General features: G+C 38.2%; 1 non-coding gene across 1 annotated transcript; it reads left to right on the plus strand.

The window, feature by feature from the left end:
* Positions 1–7,318: 7,318 nt before the first annotated feature.
* LOC112738647 (small nucleolar RNA R71) lies at positions 7,319–7,426 on the plus strand. The gene has a single exon (XR_003169594.1). It is a non-coding gene; the product is annotated as a small nucleolar RNA R71 (small nucleolar RNA).
* The last annotated feature ends 12,296 nt before the right edge of the window (positions 7,427–19,722 follow it).

Here is a 19,722-nt window from a genome sequence, read left to right on the forward strand (position 1 = left end):
ACTATCCTCACTCAAATACAAAAAGATCAAAAGGAATACTACTCCATCCAAGCCATCCAAGCCCCACCTCAAGTTGCTCAACTTGAAGGCCCTCCTAGAATTTGTGGTTTGTGCTCTAGCACCACGCATTACACCGATCAATGCCATTAAATTCAAGAGGAGCATGCTCTTGTAGTGGCCAATGTGAATTACAACAACCGTCCACCCTATCCTTCTCAAGGCCAAAACAACTACTCTCATGGTAGTAATCAAAATCATGGGTGGAGGGATAATTCACAAGGTAGAAATCAAAACCAAAGGTGGAACAACTCTTCTTCTCATTACAATAACAACCAATCTTCATCTCAATACCATCATAACAACAATAACTACCAAGCCAACCAAAATTACCACAACCAAAACCAAAGCAACTACACCAAGTACCAAGCACCACACCATAGACAACAATCTAACCAATCCTCTTCATCTTCCACCAATCAATTTGATGAGCTTAGAACCGCTATGGAAAAATGGGACGAGAGCTACAAGGCTCAATTCGATACCATGGGCGCTCAATTAGCCAATCTCACCGACATGATCTCGAAGATGTCCATGTCCTCAAACAACACCAACAACCCTCAAGCTCTTCTAGCCTTCCTTCCCAACCCAAACCAAACCACAAGGGCGGTCTGCTGTGCGAAATCGTGATCATTCCATTCCTTGGTAATGGCGCTAAAAACTCAATACGCACGTTCATGATTTTATATCTGTTTCAAAACTTCCTACAACTAACCAGCAAGTGCACTGGGTCGTCCAAGTAATAAACCTTACGTGAGTAAGGGTCGATCCCACGGAGATTGTCGGCTTGAAGCAAGCTATGGTCATCTTGTAAATCTCAGTCAGGCGGATATCAAATGGTTATGGAGTTTTCGAATAATAATAATAAACAAACATAAAATAAAGATAGAAATACTTATGTAAATCATTGGTGAGAATTTCAGATAAGCATATAGAGATTCTTTCGTTCCTCTGATCTCTGCTTTCCTACTGTCTTCATCCAATCAATCCTACTCCTTTCCATGGCAAGCTTTATGTAGGGCATCACCATTGTCAATGGCTACATCCCATCCTCCTGTGAAAATGGTCCAATGCGCTGTCACTGCATGGCTAATCATCTGTCGGTTCTCGATCATACTAGAATAGGATTTACTATCCTTTTGCTTCTGTCACTACGCCCAGCACTCGCGAGTTTGAAGCTCGTCACAGCTATCCCTTCCCAGATGCTACTCGGAATACCACAGACAAGGTTTAGACTTTCCGGATCTTAGGAATGGCCATCCATGGGTTCCAACTTATACCACGAAGACGCTAATAACTCAGACTCGGTCCCCTATATTAGATATCCAAGAGATATCCATTCAATCGAAGGTAGAACGGAAGTGGTTGTAAGGCACGCGTTCATAGGGGAATCATGATGACTTTGTCACGATCATCACATTCATGTTGAAGTGCGAATGAATATCTTAAAAGCGGAATAAGATGAATTGAATAGAAAAATAGTAGTACTTTGCATTGATCTTTGAGGAATAGCAGAGCTTCACACCTTAATCTATGGTGTATAGAAACTCTACCGTTGAAAAATACATAAGCGAAAGGTCCAGGCATGGCTGAATGGCCAGCCTCCAAAACATGATCAAAGGATCAAAAGATAATCCAAAGATGTTCCGAAGATGTAAATACAATAGTAAAAAGTCCTATTTATACTAGACTAGCTACTAGGGTTTACAGAAGTAAGTAATTGATGTAGAAATCCACTTCCGGGGCCCACTTGGTATGTGCTTGGGCTGAGCTTGAAGTTTGCACGTGGAGAGGTCATTCTTGGAGTTGAACGCCAGTTTGTAACGTGTTTCGAGCGTTGAACTCCACTTTGCAACTTGTTTCTGGCGCTGAACGCCAGACTGCAACATGGAACTGGCGTTCAACGCCAGTTTTTGTCGTCTAAACGCGGGCAAAGTATAAACTATTATATATTTCTAGAAAGTCCTGGATGTCTACTTTCCAACGCAATTAGAAGCGCGCCATTTGGAGTTCTGTAGCTCCAGAAAATCCACTTTGAGTGCAGGGAGGTCAGAATCTAACAACATCTGCAGTCCTTCTTCAACCTCTGAATCTGATTTTTGCTCAAGTCCCTCAATTTCACCCAGAAAATACCTGAAATCACAGAAAAACACACAAACTCATAGTAAAGTCCAGAAATGTGATTTTTAATTAAAAACTAATAAAAATATAATGAAAATTAATTAAATCATACTAAAAACATACTAAAAACAATGCCAAAAAGCGTATAAATTATCCGCTCATCACAACACCAAACTTAAATTGTTGCTTGTCCCCAAGCAACTGAAAATCAAATAGGATAAAAAGAAGAGAATATACTATAAATTCCAAAATATCAATGAAACTTAGCTCCAATCAGATGAGCGGGACTTGTAGCTTTTTGCCTCTTGAATAGTTTTGGCATCTCGCTCTATCCATTGAGGTTCAGAATGATTGGAATCTATAGGAACTCAGAATTCAGATAGTGTTATTAATTCTCCTAGTTCAGTATGTTGATTCTTGAACACAGCTACTTTATGAGTCTTAGCTGTGGCCCTAAGCACTTTGTTTTCCAGTATTACCACCGGATACATAAATGCCACAGACACATAACTGGGTGAACCTTTTCAGATTGTGACTCAGCTTTGCTAAAGTCCCCAATTAGAGGTGTCCAGGGTTCTTAAGCACACTCTTCTTTTGCTTTGGACCTTGACTTTAACCGCTCAGTCTCAAGTTTTCACTTGACACCTTCACGCCACAAGCACATGGTTAGGGACAGCTTGGTTTAGCCACTTAGGCCAGGATTTTATTCCTTTAGGCCCTCCTATCCACTGATGCTCAAAGCCTTGGATCCTTTTTTATTACCCTTGCCTTTTGGTTTTATGGGTTACTGGCTTTTTGCTCTTGCCTTTTGGTTTTAAGAGCTTTTGGCTTTTTCTGCTTGCTTTTTCTTTTTCTTTCAATTTTTTTCGCCATTTTTTTCTGCAAGCTTTTGTATTCACTGCTTTTTCTTGCTTCAAGAATCATTTTTATGATTTTTCAGATTATCAAATAACATGTCTCCTTTTTCCTTATTCTTCAAGAGCCAACATATTTAACATTCATAAACAACAACTTCAAAAGACATATGCACTGTTCAAGCATTCATTCAGAAAACAAAAAGTATTGTCACCACATCAAAATAATTAAACTAGTTTCAAGGATGAATTTGAAACCATGTACTTCTTGTTCTTTTGTTTTTAAAACATTTTTCATTTGAGAGAGGTGATGGATTCATATTCACTACTTTAAGGCATAGCCACTTAGACACTAATGATCATGTAATAAAGACACAAACATAGATAAACATTTAACATAAGAAAACGAAAAACAGAAAATTTAAGAACAAGGAATGAGTCCACCTTAGTGATGGTGGCGTTTCCTTCTTGAGGAACCAATGATGTCCTTGAGCTCTTCTATGTCTCTTCCTTGTCTTTGTTGCTCCTCCCTCATTGCTCTTTGATCTTCTCTAATTTCATGAAGGATGATGGAGTGCTCTTGATGTTCCACCCTTAATTGTCCCATGTTGGAACTTAATTCTCCTAGGGATGTGTTGATTTGCTCCCAAAAATTCTGTGGAGGGAAGTGTATCCCTTGAGGCATCTCAGGGATTTCTTGGTGATGAGCTTCTTCATGCGTCTCTTGAGATCCATGAATAGGCTCTCTTGTTTGCTCCATCCTTTTCTTAATGATGGGCTTGTCCTCTTCAATGAGGATGTCTCCCTCTATGTCAATCCCAGCCGAATTGCATAGGTGGCAAATGAGGTGAGGAAAGGCTAACCTTGCCATAGTGGAGGATTGTCAGCTACCTTGTAGAGTTCTTGAGGTATAATCTCATGAACTTCCACTTCCTCCCCAATCATGATACTATGGATCATGATGGCCCGGTCTATAGTAACTTCAGACCGGTTGCTAGTAGGAATGATTGAGCGTTGAATGAACTCCAACCATCCTCTAGCTATTGGTTTGAGGTCAAGCCTTCTTAGTTGAACCGGCTTGCCTTTTGAGTCAATTTTCCATTGAGCTCCTTCCACACATATGTCCATGAGGACTTGGTCCAACCTTTGATCAAAGTTGACCCTTCTTGTGTAGGGGCGTGCGTTCTCTTCCATCATTGGCAAGTTAAACGCCAGCCTCATATTCTCCGGACTGAAATCTAAGTATTTCCCCCGAACCATAGTGAACCAATTCTTTGGGTTTGGGTTCACACTTTGATCATGGTTCCTAGTAACCCATGCATTTGCATAGAACTCTTGAACCATTAAGATCCCAACTTGTTGAATGAAGTTTGTTAGAACTTCCCAACCTCTTATTTGGATCTCATGTCGGATCTCTGGATACTCATTTTTCTTGAGTTTGAAAGGGACCTCGGGGATCACCTTCTTCTTGGCCACAACAGCATAGAAGTGGTCTTGATGGGCTTTGGAGATGAATCTTTCCATCTCCCATGACTCGGAGGTGGAAGCTTTTGTCTTCCCTTTCCCTTTTCTAGAGGATTCTTCGGTCTTAGGTGCAATCAATGGTAATGGAAAAACAAAAAGCTTATGCTTTTACCACACCAAACTTAGAATATTGCTCGCCCTCGAGCAAGAGAATAAAGGAAAGAAGAAGAAGAAGATATAGAAGAGAGGGAGAGAGGGTTGTGTTTCGGCCAAGAAGGGGATGAGAGGGTTGTGTTGTGTGAGAATGAAGAAGAATGGAGAGGTTTATATAGTGGAGGGAGAGGGGTTAAGGTTCGGCCATATGGGGTGGGTTTGGGTGGGAAAGTGATTTTGAATTTTGAAGGTAGGTGGGGTTTATGGGGTAGAGTGGATGGATGTGAGTGGTGATAGGTGGTGATAGGGAAGAGAGATTGAGGTGAATGGTGAAGGGTTTTGGGGAAGGGTGTTTATTGGGAAGAGAGGATGAATGAGAAGAGGGGAGAGTATGAGTAGAGGTAGGTGGGGATCCTGTGGGGTCCACAGATGCTGAGATGATCCTGTGGGGTCCACAGATCATGAGGTGTCAAGGATTTGCATTCCTGCACCAATTAGGCATGTAAAACGCCTTTGCATGCAATTCTGGTGTTTAAACGCCGAATTGATGCTTGTTCTGGGCGTTCAACGCACAGATGTAGCATGTTTCTGGCGTTGAACGCCAGTTCTATGCTTGTTTCTGGCGTTCAGCGCTAGCTTTCCTCAGTGTGCATTCCTGGCATCTAAACGCCAGGATGCTGCTTGTTTCTGGCATTCAACGCCAGATCCATGCTCTGTTCTGGCATTGAATGCCAGCCAGATGCTCCTTACTGGCGTTTAAACGCTAGTAAGTCCTTCCTCCAGGGTGTGATTTTTTGTCTGCTGTTTTTTATTCTATTTTTTATTTTTGTATTTATTTTGTGACTCCACATGATCACGAACCTAATAAAACATAAAAGAACAATAAAAATAAAAATAGAATTAAATAAATAAAAATTGGGTTACTTCCTAACAAGCGCTTCTTTAATGTCAATAGCTTGACAGTGGGCTCTCATGGAGCCACACAGATGATCAGGTCAATTTTATAGACTCCCAACACCAAACTTAGAGTTTGGATATGGGAGTTTAACACCAAACTTAGAGTTTGGCTGAGGCCTCCCATCACCAAACTTAGAGTTTGAATGTGGGGGCTTTGGTTGAATCTGCAGTGAGAGAAGCTTTTCATGCTTCCTCTCCATGGTTACAGAAGGAGATCCTTGAGTTTTAAACACAAGGCTGTCCACATTCAGTTGAAGGACTAACTCTCCTCTGTCCACATCAATCACAGCTTTTGCTATGGCTAGGAAGGGTCTTCCAAGGATGATGGATTCATCCTCATCCTTCACAGTGTCTAGGATTATGAAATCAGCAGGGATGTAAAGGCCTTCAACCTTTACTAACATGTCTTCTACTTGTCCATAAGCCTGTTTTCTTGAGTTGTCTGCCATCTCTAATGAGATTCTAGCAGCTTGCACCTCAAAGATTCCCAATTTCTCCATTACAGAGAGTGGCATGAGGTTTATCCCTGACCCAAGGTCACATAGAGCTTTCTCAAAGGTCATGGTGCCTATGGTACAAGGTATTAAGAACTTTCCAGGATCCTGTTTCTTCTGAGGCAATCTCAGTTGATCCAGATCACTCAGTTCATTGGTGAGCAAGGGAGGTTCATCTTTCCAAGTCTCATTACCAAATAATTTGGTATTCAGCTTCATGATAGCACCGAGATACTTGGCAACTTGCTCTTCAGTAACATCTTCATTTTCTTCAGAAGAAGAATATTCATCAGAGCTCATGAATGGCATAAGGAGGTTTAATGGAATCTCTATGGTCTCAAGATGAGCCTCAGAGTCCTTTGGTTCCTCAGAGGGAAACTCCTTATTGATCTCTCGACGTCCCAGGAGGTCTTCCTCACTGGGATTCATGTCCTCCTGCTCTTTTGTGGTTTCGGCCATGATGGTCATTTCAATGGCCTTGCACTCTCCTTTTGGATTTTCTTCTATATTGCTTGGGAGAGTACTAGGAGGGGTTTCAGTGATCCTTTTACTCAGCTGGCCCACTTGTGCTTCCAGATTTCTAATGGAAGACCTTGTTTCATTCATGAAACTTAGAGTGGCCTTAGATAGATCAGAGACTAAATTTGCTAAGCTAGATGGATTCTGCTCAGAATTCTCTGTCTTTTGCTGAGTGGATGATGGAAAAGGCTTGCTATTGCTAAACCTGTTTCTTCCATTATTAAAGCCTTGTTGACGCTTTTGTTGATCCTTCCATGAGAGATTTGGGTGATTTCTCCATGAGGGATTATAGGTGTTTCCATATGGTTCACCCATGTAATTCACCTCTGCTATTGTAGGGTTCTCAGGATCATAAGCTTCTTCTTCAGAAGATGCCTCTTGAGTACTGTTGGATGCAGCTTGCATTCCATTCAAACTCTGGGAAATCATATTGACTTGCTGAGTCAATATTTTATTCTGAGCCAATATAGCATTCAGAGTATCAATTTCAAGAACTCCCTTCTTCTGAGGCATCCCATTACTCATAGGATTCTTATCAGAAGTGTACATGAACTAGTTATTAGCAACCATGTCAATGAGTTCTTGAGCTTCTGCAGGCATTTTCTTTAGGTGAATGGATCCACCTGCAGAAGTATCCAATGACATCTTGGCTAATTCAGATAGACCATCATAGAATATATCCAGGATGGTCCATTCTGAAAGCATGTCAGAAGGACACTTTTTGGTCAGTTTCTTATATCTCTCCCAAGCTTCATAGAGGGATTCACCTTCTTTCTGTCTGAAGGTTTGAACATCCACTCTAAGCTTACTCAGCTTTTGAGGAGGAAAGAACTTGGCTAAGAAAGCCGTGACCAGCTTATCCCAAGAGTTCAGGCTATTTTTGGGTTGAGAGTCCAACCATACTCTAGCTCTGTCTCTTACAGCAAACGCGAAAAGCATGAGCCTGTAGACTTCAGGATCTACTCCATTAGTCTTAACAGTATCACAGATCTGCAATAATTTAGTTAAGAACTGAAAATGATCTTCAGATGGAAGTCTATGAAACTTGCAGTTTTGTTGCATCAGAGAAACTAATTGAGGTTTCAGCTTAAAATTGTTTGCTCCAATGGCAGGAATGGAGATGCTTCTTCCATGTAAATTGGAATTAGGTGCAGTAAAGTCACCAAGCATCCTCCTTGCATTATTATTATTTTCGGCTGCCATCTCCTCTTCTTGTTTGAAAATTCCTGTAAGGTTGTCTCTGGATTGTTGTATTTTAACTTCTCTTAGTTTCCTTTTTAGAGTCCTTTCAGGTTCAGGATTTGCTTCAACAATAATGTTCTTGTCCTTGCTCCTGCTCATATGACAAAGAAGGGAATAACAAAGAAAATATGGAATCCTCTATGTCACAGTATAGAGATTCCTTTGTGTGAGTAGAAGAAGAAAAGAACGTAATGTAAAGAAGAGAAGAGGAAAAACTCGAACACAGAGAGGAAGGTGGTGTTCGAATTTTTGGATGGGAGAGAAGTGTTAGTAGATGAATAAATAAATAGAAGGAGATGAGAGAGAGAATTTCGAAATTTAATTAAAATTAAATTTGAAAGTTAGATTTCAAAAATAAATTTTAAAAAGGAGTTGATGATTTTCGAAAATTAAAGGAAGAATAAAACTAAAATTAAAATTTAAAACAGTTAAAAAGAAATTTTGAAAAAGGAGAGAGGGAATTTTCAAAAATAAGAGAGAGAGGATTAGTTTGGTAGTTTTGAAAAAGATATGATTGAAACAAAAAGATAAGATTGATTGAAAAAGTTTTGAAATTTGTTTTTGAAAAAGATATGATTGAAATTTTAAAAGATATGATTGAAACAAAAAGATAAGATTTGAAAATCAATTTTTAAGAAGATAAGAAGTTAGAAAAGACTTTGAAATTGAATTTGAAAAAGATATGATTGAAATTTTAATTTGAAAAAGATTTGAAAAGAAAATTAAAAAGATTTGATTTTGAAAACTAAAGTTGATTACTTGACTAACAAGAAACTAAAAAGATAAGATTCTAGAGTTTAAAGATTGAACCTTTCTTACTAGGCAAGTAACAACTTAATATTTTTGAATCAATCACATTAAATTCGAAAATCATGAACTAAAATTAAAAAAAAAAAAGATTTTTGAAAATTAATTTGCAAAAAATTTTTGAAAATATTAGAAAGAAATTTTGAAAAATATTTGATTTTTGAAAAAGATTTTGAAAAGATAAGATTTTTAAATTGAAAATTTGATTTGATTCATAAGAAACAATTAAATTTAAAAACTTTTTGACTAAATCAAATCATATTTTCGAAAATTTTGAGTAAAATAAAGAAAATATATTTTTTTATTTTTGAATTTTTAATGATGAGAGAGAAAAACGCAATTATGACCCAAACACATGAAAATTTTGGATCAAAACCAATGATGCATGCAAGAACACTATGAGTTTCAAGATGAACACCAAGAACTTATTTTTGAAAAATTTTAAGAAAAAAAAAACATGCAAGACACCAAACATAGAAATTTTCAATAATTAGACACTAACAAATTAAAAATGCATATGAAAAACTAGAAAAGACACAAAACAAGAAAATATGAAGATCAAACAAGAAGACTTACCAAGAACAACTTGAAGATCATGAAGAATACTATGAATGCATGGATTTTTGAAAAATGCATAAATTTTTAGAAAAAATGCAATTGACACCAAACTTAAAAATTGACTCTAGACTCCAACAAGAAACAAAAAATATTTTTGATTTTATGATTTTATTAATTTTTTTTTGGATTTTTGTATATTTTTATTTTTTTTAAAACCTATAGGGAAAAGGAAGCAATGAATTCAAAGTCCTCAATCAAGATTCCAGGAATCATACCAGGTTAGTCTAAAGCCTGATGGCCAGCCAAACTTCAGCATACCATTTTGAAAATTTAGAATTCATTCTTAAAAATTTTAAAATAATTTTCGAAAACAAAGGGAAAATTTTTTTTGAAAGATTTTTGAAGAATTTTTTTGAAAATAAAACAAAAAGAAAATTACCTAATCTGAGCAACAAGATGAACCGTCAGTTGTCCAAACTCGAACAATCCCCAGCAACGGCGCTAAAAACTTGGTGTGCGAAATCGTGATCATTCCATTCCTTGGTAACGGCGCTAAAAACTCAATACGCACGTTCATGATCTTATATCTGTTTCCCAACTTCGTACAACTAACCAGCAAGTGCACTGGGTCGTCCAAGTAATAAACCTTACGTGAGTAAGGGTCGATCCCACGGAGATTGTCGGCTTGAAGCAAGCTATGGTCATCTTGTAAATCTCAGTCAGGCGGATATCAAATGGTTATGGAGTTTTCGAATAATAATAATAAACAAACAGAAAATAAAGATAGAAATACTTATGTAAATCATTGGTGAGAATTTCAGATAAGCATATAGAGATGCTTTCGTTCCTCTGATCTCTGCTTTTCTGCTGTCTTCATCCAATCAATCCTACTCCTTTCCATGGCAAGCTTTATGTAGGTCATCACCGTTGTCAATGGCCACATCCCATCCTCCTGTGAAAATGGTCCAATGCGCTGTCACTGCATGGCTAATCATCTGTCGGTTCTTGATCATATCGGAATAGGATTTACTATCCTTTTGCGTCTGTCACTACGCCCAACACTCGCGAGTTTGAAGCTCGTCACAGCCATCCCTTCCCAGATCCTACTCGGAATACCACAGACAAGGTTTAGACTTTCTGGATCTCAGGAATGGCCATCCATGGGTTCTAATTTATAGCACGAAGATGCTAATAACTCGGACTCGGTCCCCTGTATTAGATATCCAAGAGATATCCATTCAATCAAAGGTAGAACGGAAGTGGTTGTCAGGCACGCGTTCATAGGGGAATGATGATGACTTTGTCACGATCATCACATTCATGTTGAAGTGCGAATGAATATCTTAGAAGCGGAATAAGTTGAATTGAATAGAAAAACAGTAGTACTTTGCATTGATCTTTGAGGAACAGCAGAGCTCCACACCTTAGTCTATGGTGTGTAAAAACTCTACCATTGAAAAATACATAAGTGAAAGGTCCAGGCATGGCCGAATGGCCAGCCCCCAAAACATGATCAAAGGATCAAAAGATAATCCAAAGATGTTCCGAAGATGTAAATACAATAGTAAAAAGTCCTATTTATACTAGACTAGCTACTAGGGTTTACAGAAGTAAGTAATTGATGTAGAAATCCACTTCCGGGGCCCACTTGATATGTGCTTGGGCTGAGCTTGAAGTTTACACGTGGAGAGGTCATTCTTGGAGTTGAACGCCAGTTTGTAACGTGTTTCTGGCGTTGAACTCCACTTTGCAACTTGTTTCTAGCGTTGAACGCCAGACTGCAACATGGAACTGGCGTTTAATGCCAGTTTGCGTCATCTAAACTCGGGCAAAGTATGAACTATTATATATTTCAGGAAATCCCTGGATGTCTACTTTCCAACGCAATTGGAAGCCCGCCATTTGGAGTTTTGTAGCTACAGAAAATCCACTTTGAGTGCAGGGAGGTCAGAATCTAACAGCATCTGCAGTCCTTCTTCAACCTCTGAATCTGATTTTTGCTCAAGTCCCTCAATTTCTGCCAGAAAATACCTGAAATCACAGAAAAACACACAAACTCATAGTAAAGTCCATAAATGTGATTTTTAATTAAAAACTAATAAAAATATAATGAAAATTAATTAAATCATACTAAAAACATACTAAAAACAATGCCAAAAAGCGTATAAATTATCCACTCATCACGGTCTCAACGCCATCACTCTACGGTCGGAGACTACATTGGAGGAGATACCTCCTAGGGTCATGGAAGACTTTCATGAGGAAGAAGTGGTTGTTGAAGCCCCACATGAAGAGGAGGAGGTAGACAAAAAGCATGATGAAGAAGGTGTAAGCCTTAAGGAACCGAAGAGGAAAGCTATAGTTGATGAGTCAATTCCTATCCCATTTCCTTCCTTGGTGAAGAAAGCAAAGAAGACGCTGAAATTCGATTTAAACATGCTTTAAGTATTCAAGAAAGTTGAGGTAACCATACCACTTCTTGATGCTATCTAACAAATTCCGAAGTATGCAAAATTTCTGAAAGACTTGTGCACACATAAGGATAGGATAGGAGAGTTGGAGATATTATCCTTGGGTAGTTCAATTTCTTCCTTGATGGAACCTATTCCAAAGAAATGTGGTGTCCCTGGACCTTGTTTGGTGTCTTGTTGTATTGGTGGACGCACTTTTCATGACTGCATGTGTGATCTAGGAGCTTGTGTAAGCATCATGCCACTTTCTATTTTTGTGCGGTTGAATTTAGCTCTATTAAAGAAGTCGACGGTGAAGTTTTCCTTAGCCAATAAAAGTGTGATCATTGTGATGGGAATAGCAGAAGATGTACTTGTGGTGATCAAGGATTTGGTCTTTCCGATTGTCTTTTACATCCTTGAAATGCCTTCAACAGAAAATAGAAGCTCATCCTCTGTTCTACTTCGTAGACCCTTCTTCAAGACCTATAAATTAGATGCCTTCACCGGCACATATTCTTTTGAGGTTAGAGACAAGAATATCAAGTTCAATTTAGAAGAGGCCATGAAGCATCCTCCCGAAGAGCATTCCATTCTCCGATATGATGTAATCGATGAAGTGGTAGCGGAAGTGCAAGAAGAGTGCTACCATGTTGTTGAAGAGACAGATGACTGATAAACCTCGATTTTATGGTTTATCTTGTGCTTAATTTGGGAGATTTTATCACCTTTTCTCACATTTATTCAATGAAATAGCATGGTTTTGCAATTCTCCCATGATTTGTGCTTAAATGTAAAAACATGTTTTTTAGACCCTAAAATTGGTGATTTTAATTCACTTTAATTCCATTCGATGCCTTGATATGTTTGTTGAGTAATTTTAGGTTTAGATGGCAAGTATTGGATAGAAGAAGTGAGGAGAAAAGCATGCAAAGTGGGAGAACTCATGAAGAAATGAAGGAACCGTAAAGCTGTCAAGCCTGACCTTTTCACACTCAATCGACCATAACATGAGCTACAGAGGTCCAAATGAGGCAGTTCTAATTGCGTTGGAAAGCTAACATCCGGGGATTCAAAATGATATAAAATTTGCCATAGTTGCCTGACGTATAGGGGCGCACACGTGCCATGTACATGTGCGCGCCGATTGAGCACGTGGTTCGCTAAAGTGAAATCGTGGCCAGCGATTTCTAGAGCATTTTGGGCCCAATCCAACTCTTTTCCAATGCTATTTCATGAAGAATTCAAGCTTGGGCAAGGGGGGAGCAATTGTTTGGTAGCTTAGCATCATGTAGGTTAGTTTCTAGAGAGAGAAGCTCCCTCTTCTCTCTAGAATTAGGTTAGGTTAATCCATCTTAGATCTAGGCATGATTTCTTGATTTCATCTTATTTCCTTTACAACTTCTTGTTTTTACTACTCTATTCTTCTTAGTTCTTTTGTCATTTTTACTTTTATGTCTTTTTTATGTCTATGAACACTCATGTTGGATCTTGTTTACATTTGATGAAATTTAATGATGATGTTTCTTTTATTGATGATTTGAGTTGTTAATTTACTTTTCTTGCAATTGGTAGTTGGTAGATTTATTTTTCTTGCACATTTATTATGCTTTCCTTTATTACCCACCAAGTGTTTGATAAAATGCTTGGTTGGGATTTAGAGTAGATTTTGAGCATTCTTGGCTTGGGAAGGGTAATTGGGTAATCTTGAGTCATTAATACCCAATTTAGATTGGTGATCTAGAGTTGTTAGTTAATATGATTTCCATTGACTCTAATCTTTTGCTAATTCCATTAGTGAGTTGATTAGGACATTTGGATTGAGGTTAGCTAGTCTTGTTTGACTTTCTCTCATGGAAGATAACTCACACCTTCTTCCAATGTTGGAGATGACGAAATAAGATAAATTCTTGTTGATTATTGTTATGATTAGTGACTAGGATAGAAAGCCTACGATCTCAAACCTTGCCATGAATGTCTCTCTTTATTACTTGCTTTCTTTAGTTACTTGCTTGATTTATTCTTCTTGTCATTTAAATTCTTGCCCCTTTACTTTCTTGTCCCTTATCAATCAAACCCCCATTTATTCCTCATAGCCAATAATTGACCACTTCATTGCAATTCCTTGTGAGACGACCCGGAGTCTAAATACTTCGGTTAATTCTTATTTGGGGTTTGTTACTTGTGACAACTCAAATTTTTTATGTGAGAGTTGTTTGTTGGTTTGGAGCTATGCTCGCAACAAAGTTATTCTTTCTATAAGAAGAAAATCTAAACCGACACGACAAAACTCATTAATCAAAATGGCGCCGTTGCCGGAGAGTTGCAATGGTGTTATGTTATTTGCTATTGTATATATGTTAATAGGTCTCTTTGTTAGTTTTTCTTGCTTTAGGGGTTAGTTTTTATTAGTTCTTATTAGTATTAGTTTTTATTCTCTTTTGCTATTATGAATTCTCATCCTCACTTTGGCTATGAGTTTGGCTCAAATTATGTTGTAGGGAATGAGAGCTATAATGACAATATGCATCAAGGATGGAACAATCAAAGATGGAGGGAGACTCAAAGGATTGATCACCCTTCTTGGCAACAACAACCTCCGGTTTCTTATGGGTATAATTCTAATCACAATGCATATCAATCTAATGGATGTGGTAACGCTTATTGTGATTGTCAACAACCACCACCACATGCCTATGAACCACCCCCTCAACATGACTTTGAACCACCTTACTCACAAGCCCCCTACCACCAAACACCTTATTATGATCCTAATCCTTATTCACCACATCAACCACCTTATGAACTATATGAACCATACATGGAACCACCACCATTCCAACACAATTACTCTCAAGAACCACCTTAATATACGTCATCTCCATACCCTCACCAACATGAACCACCTTCCAACTATAATGCCTTCTCCTCAAACAATGAACCCTCTCTTCCACCACTGCCCCCCGATGAAGCCCTCATGCAAGAACTAAGGGACCTTGAATCTCATATCCTAAGGCAACAAGAGGGGACAGAAAAGGAGTTTAAGGAGGTAGGAGCCAAGATGGCTATCATAGCGAAAGCCGTTAGTAATATGGCCTCATCCCACCTAAGCTTATGTGATCAGGGCACTCCCATTATTGAATGCGGAGAAGCAATCAAGGAGCTTAGTGAGGGAGTGAGTTTAGAGCTTCAAGGTGAAGAAGAGAAGTTGAAACAAGAATTGCCACAAGAGGAGGAAAATAAGATAATTGAGCAGGAAGGAGTTGTTGAAGACCTAGGAGATGTTGGAAGTCCATGGGAATGAGGAATTAGAGAGCCCTCTTCAAAGATGCTTGATGTTGATGTTGAGGAGGGTGTACAACCTCCAAAGCATATCTTGATTGAAGACTTTGAAGAGGTTGATCAAGAGATGGATTCAATCATTGAGGAGTTCCTATCTACAATTGAATCCTCTCCCATTGGGCTTGAAATTGGGGTCGAAGAAGAAGATGAACAACCTCTCATGCCCTTGGTGAGCAATGAAGAAGAAATTAAATTGGAAGCAAGCCACCAAGAGGAAGAGGTTGAAGTTGAGGAAAGTTGTAAAGAGGTGGAGATAGTCAAGAAAGAGCACAAGGGCGTAGACCTTACATTGGCTAAGCATGGGGAGGTCCCCCTTCCTAAGTCACCATCATCCAACACAACATTCAAGTGGGTAAAATTTCTATCCTTAAGCTTCACTTTCGCACTTGAATATGGTTTGATTGAAAATGATGGTCAACTTAGAGTTCTTTGTGGAGTTAAGAGTAGGAGAGAGTTGTGTAGTGGTTGGAAACATCACTTTAAGTTCATGATGGTTGCATGCTCAAAGTTGAATAGCAATGGTTGGTGTAGAACCAAATTGCATGGGTCTAGGAGAATGCTTTGGTGCTCATATGAGAATTCACAAGCCTTGTCACCCAAATTTAACTATGGTAGTCAACGAGAAGATGGGTGCAAGAACAAGGTTTGGGACCCCAGAATCCATTTCAACATTCCATATTCTTGGGACCTTGTCATCTACCTAAGCTTACTTGAAGGCCTTGTGCGCCTAGTTTGGGATCCCGGTGGACATTGGAGATGCAAACAATGGTGGGGATTCAAAGATGAATTCAAGCGTAAGCCACCATAGCAAGGACCCCACCGATGGTCCAACTTAAGGACTTAAACTAAAAGTGCTAGGTGGGAGACACCCCACCATGGTAAACTCTTTTTAATTTCTCGTTTGTAAATATTGGTAGAATAGGTTTGATTTCATATTTTGTTTAGTTTGTTGAGTATATTTGGTAGTATAATATGTTAAATAAGGTTTTAGGGTGTTTTGGTAGCTGTTTGGAGGTTTGGAAGGCTTGGTTTGGTGCAAGAACTTGGAAAAATTTTTGAAAACAGAGCACCAACCTGCGTGTACGCGAGCCTCAAGCATTTTCGACCATCCACGTGGAGGCGCCATGTACGCGTACGCATGGATGCAAAAATTCAACCTCCATCCAAAAACCCGAGAGTTAGGCCTGCACTACGTGAACATTGGGCCTAAGGCACGAACCAACCCGCGCGTACGTGCACCTGGCGCGTATGCGCCGTTGACCCTATTTGCACAATGCACGCGCACGCATGCTGCGCGCGCACGCGCCGATGGTGCCACCTACCCCTCTAGTACAAAAACCAGAAAGTTATGCCAATTTCGTGCCTATTTCGTGCCTGCGACTGACGCACAGGCGCACTTCACGCGTCCGCGTCGCAAAAAAAAGATTTTTTTCTCACTCTGCCAATTTCTTTTGTTTATCGCGTTCGTATACTTCTATTCTTTACATTTCAATTTTGTTTCTATAGCCTATTTTCGATTTTTTTCTAAGTCTCTTCTTTCAATAATAGTGTTGAATTCTCTTACTCAATTTCTTAGTTAATCTTGGTGCTTCTTGACTTGTTTGATATTGTTGGGTGATGAAACTCTTAAATCAATGCTTAATCTTGTATGACTCTTATATTCTTTGTGCATTGATATGAACTTGCATGTCCTTCATGACCCACTCTTTCATGTTGAACTTGATGCTTTTGAGTGCTCTTCATGCTTTAACTTGTTCTTGCATCAAGTATTAGTTAATATGCCCTGTGCCTATATTGGTTTCTCACTTGCTTGCGTAGCTAACATGTAGTGAAAATTTTACTTTTATTTGGCATTAGCCCCCGCCTATGTTCTAATTGCTTTCGTATCTTTGTTATAGGCTCAATTTTCTTTCTCTTTCTTTCCTTTTAGGTTGGCCACCAAGAAGGAAAGGATTGAAAAAGCTTCTCAATGGGGGCAACAAACAAGTTCACCCGCACAACCTTTTGAAGGAGCTCATTAATTGTAGCAACCCGTCTACCTTACTCTTCTTTGCATGCACCGAGGACGGTGCAAATTTCTAAGTGTGGGGAGGTCGTTCGACCGATCTCCATGGGTAACAATTTCCCTTTCAACACCAATTTTTTTCAATTTTTGTCTTTGTCAGTTAGTTGTTTCATTGCATGATAGGTTGCATGTTAGTTAGAATTTGTACATATTTCACCATTTCTTTTTATGTTAGGACTACTTGGTTAGGGTGATGATTTCTTTTCCAAGAAAAATTATTTTTAGGGCACCCTACCAATTTGAAAAAAAATTATGTGACAAACTTCCTTGAAGTATGTGTTTTGGAACATGGTTTTTGAGCTAAGAACACAAGCATGTGAGTTTTGAGCCCAATTGTGTGGTTACATCTTATAACCACTTATTTTCATTCTTGTGTGCATTATTCTCTTTCTATGATTGTAATCTTTGATTTGTTTGATTCTATATGTCCATTATTCCATGTATATATGCATTTGTATGATTGAGGCCATCATTTCATTTAGCTCACTTACCCAAATAGCCTACCTTTCATCAACCATTGTTAGCCAAATTTGAGCCTATTTAATCCCTTTTATTCTTAATTTTAGCACATCACTACCCCTAAGTGAAAAATAATAAATGTCCTTGATTTGGATTTTTGATTAGCTTAGGCTAGTGAGGGTGTGTATCATTTGGGTATGGGAAACTTGGGACAATGGTTGAGGTAAAAGTGTAATTTTTATTTTTTTGAAAATATTGGGAATTGGGTACATATTCATGCACTATATGTAAAACCATATGCATTGATACGTTTGTATATACTTTAGAAAAAAAATGATAAAGAAAAAGAAAAAAAAAGAACACACACACATATATATATATATATATAAGAAATAAAAAGGGGACAAAAATGCCCCATGAGTATGTGAAAAAAAGTGGGAATCATGGGCAGCTAGAATTGTATAGGTTGTTACATGTGTTAGGTGAGAGCTTAGGCTAATAAAATATACAAATTTCAAGCTCACTTGACCATATGCATCTTTACCTTTACCCTAGCCCCATACAACCTATGAATAAGTCCTCATGATGAATGTATGCATGCATTGAATAATTGTTGATTGTTAGAAGAAAAACAAATCTTGGAATGCATGATTAGAGGAGAATTGAGTGAATCGACCCTATACACTTGAGCGACTAGAGCGGATACACTTCCGGTGAGGGTTCCATGCTCAATTCCTTGTTCCCGGATTTCATGAGCGTTCTTCTTGCAAGTCTATTTGAACTTCATTTTGATATTTGAATTGGTAGAGTTTGTGAGTCGTCATATGACCTTTGCCCTACTTGCATATATATGTTTTTGGAGATTGATTCATTTTTAACCAAGTAGGTAGAATCAGTTTGCATTTAGTTACATTCATATAGATAGATGTATATAGTTTATTTGCATTGAATAAATGTTCATATCCCTTTTCTTGTCCTTCTTTATTCTTAGCATGAGGACATGCTTGGTTTAAGTGTGGGGAGATTTGATAAACCTCGATTTTGTGGTTTATCTTGTGCTTAATTTGGGAAATTTTATAACCTTTTCTCACATTTATTCAATGAAATAGCATGGTTTTGCAATTCTCCCTTGATTTGTGCTTAAATATGAAAACATGTTTTTTAGGCCCTAAAATTGGTGATTTTAATTCACTTTAATTCCATTTGATGCCTCGATATGTTTGTTGAGTAATTTCAGGTTTAGAAGGCAAGTATTGGATGGAAGAAGTGAGGAGAAAAGCATGCATAGTAGGAGAACTCATGAAGAAATGAAGGAACCGTAAAGCTGTTGATGCGAGCGGAAATCGGCGAGTTAAGAATGATTATAAAATATGCGTTGCATGTATAGTTCTCAACCAACCAGAAATCCGCTTATCAATTTAGAAAGGTGTCACAGAAATTAAAATGAAAATACTAGGAGTTTGAATCCCAGGTCGTCTCCCAACGAGTTGTAGAAAAGTGTGCTATTTTATTAATCAGATGTTTTCAAAAAGGTTTGAGTTGAATGGCAGAAAATTAAATTAGATAATGTATATAAATTTAAATGAAAGCCTTGACTGGGAGTTGATTAGTTGGAAGCCCTATTCTTGTTGCAGTACTCTCAAGACTAATTGATAATTGGGGATTATTCTGTTTAGTTGTCCCTCACTAAGTAAGGGAAAGTTAAACAAGTTGGAATGCTATCTCTATCCACAAGTTCCAATCCGCTCTTGGGAGGATTGGTGTTAGTGACTAGAGAGCAATCCAACAATAAACCCAACTACAACCTTTCTCTTGAGCATCCCAACTTCAAGGATTTCTTTCAATCAACTCCCCATCAAGTTAGAAAACTACTCGCTTATTGTAAATATAAAATTCATAACATAAAAGAGGGAATTAAAGAAAGACATGATAAATAATGATCAAACGATTAATTAAAAATAAAAGTAGTTCTTGTATTGATAAATGCTAAAATAATCCAATGGTAAAATTAAGTAAATTAAGGAACATGGAAGAGTAAGAGACAAGTAAAGAGAACGAACTAGAATGTCGAAGTCTTGATGAGGCAATAACTCTTCTCAATATCCCAATGCAAAAACAATGAACATAACAAATCTTAAAAACTATGAATGTGTAGAGAGAAAACCTAGAGGAGAGAAAAA

The sequence above is a fragment of the Arachis hypogaea genome, chromosome 13 (genome assembly GCF_003086295.3).
Source record: "Arachis hypogaea cultivar Tifrunner chromosome 13, arahy.Tifrunner.gnm2.J5K5, whole genome shotgun sequence".
NCBI classification, from domain to species: domain Eukaryota; kingdom Viridiplantae; phylum Streptophyta; class Magnoliopsida; order Fabales; family Fabaceae; genus Arachis; species Arachis hypogaea.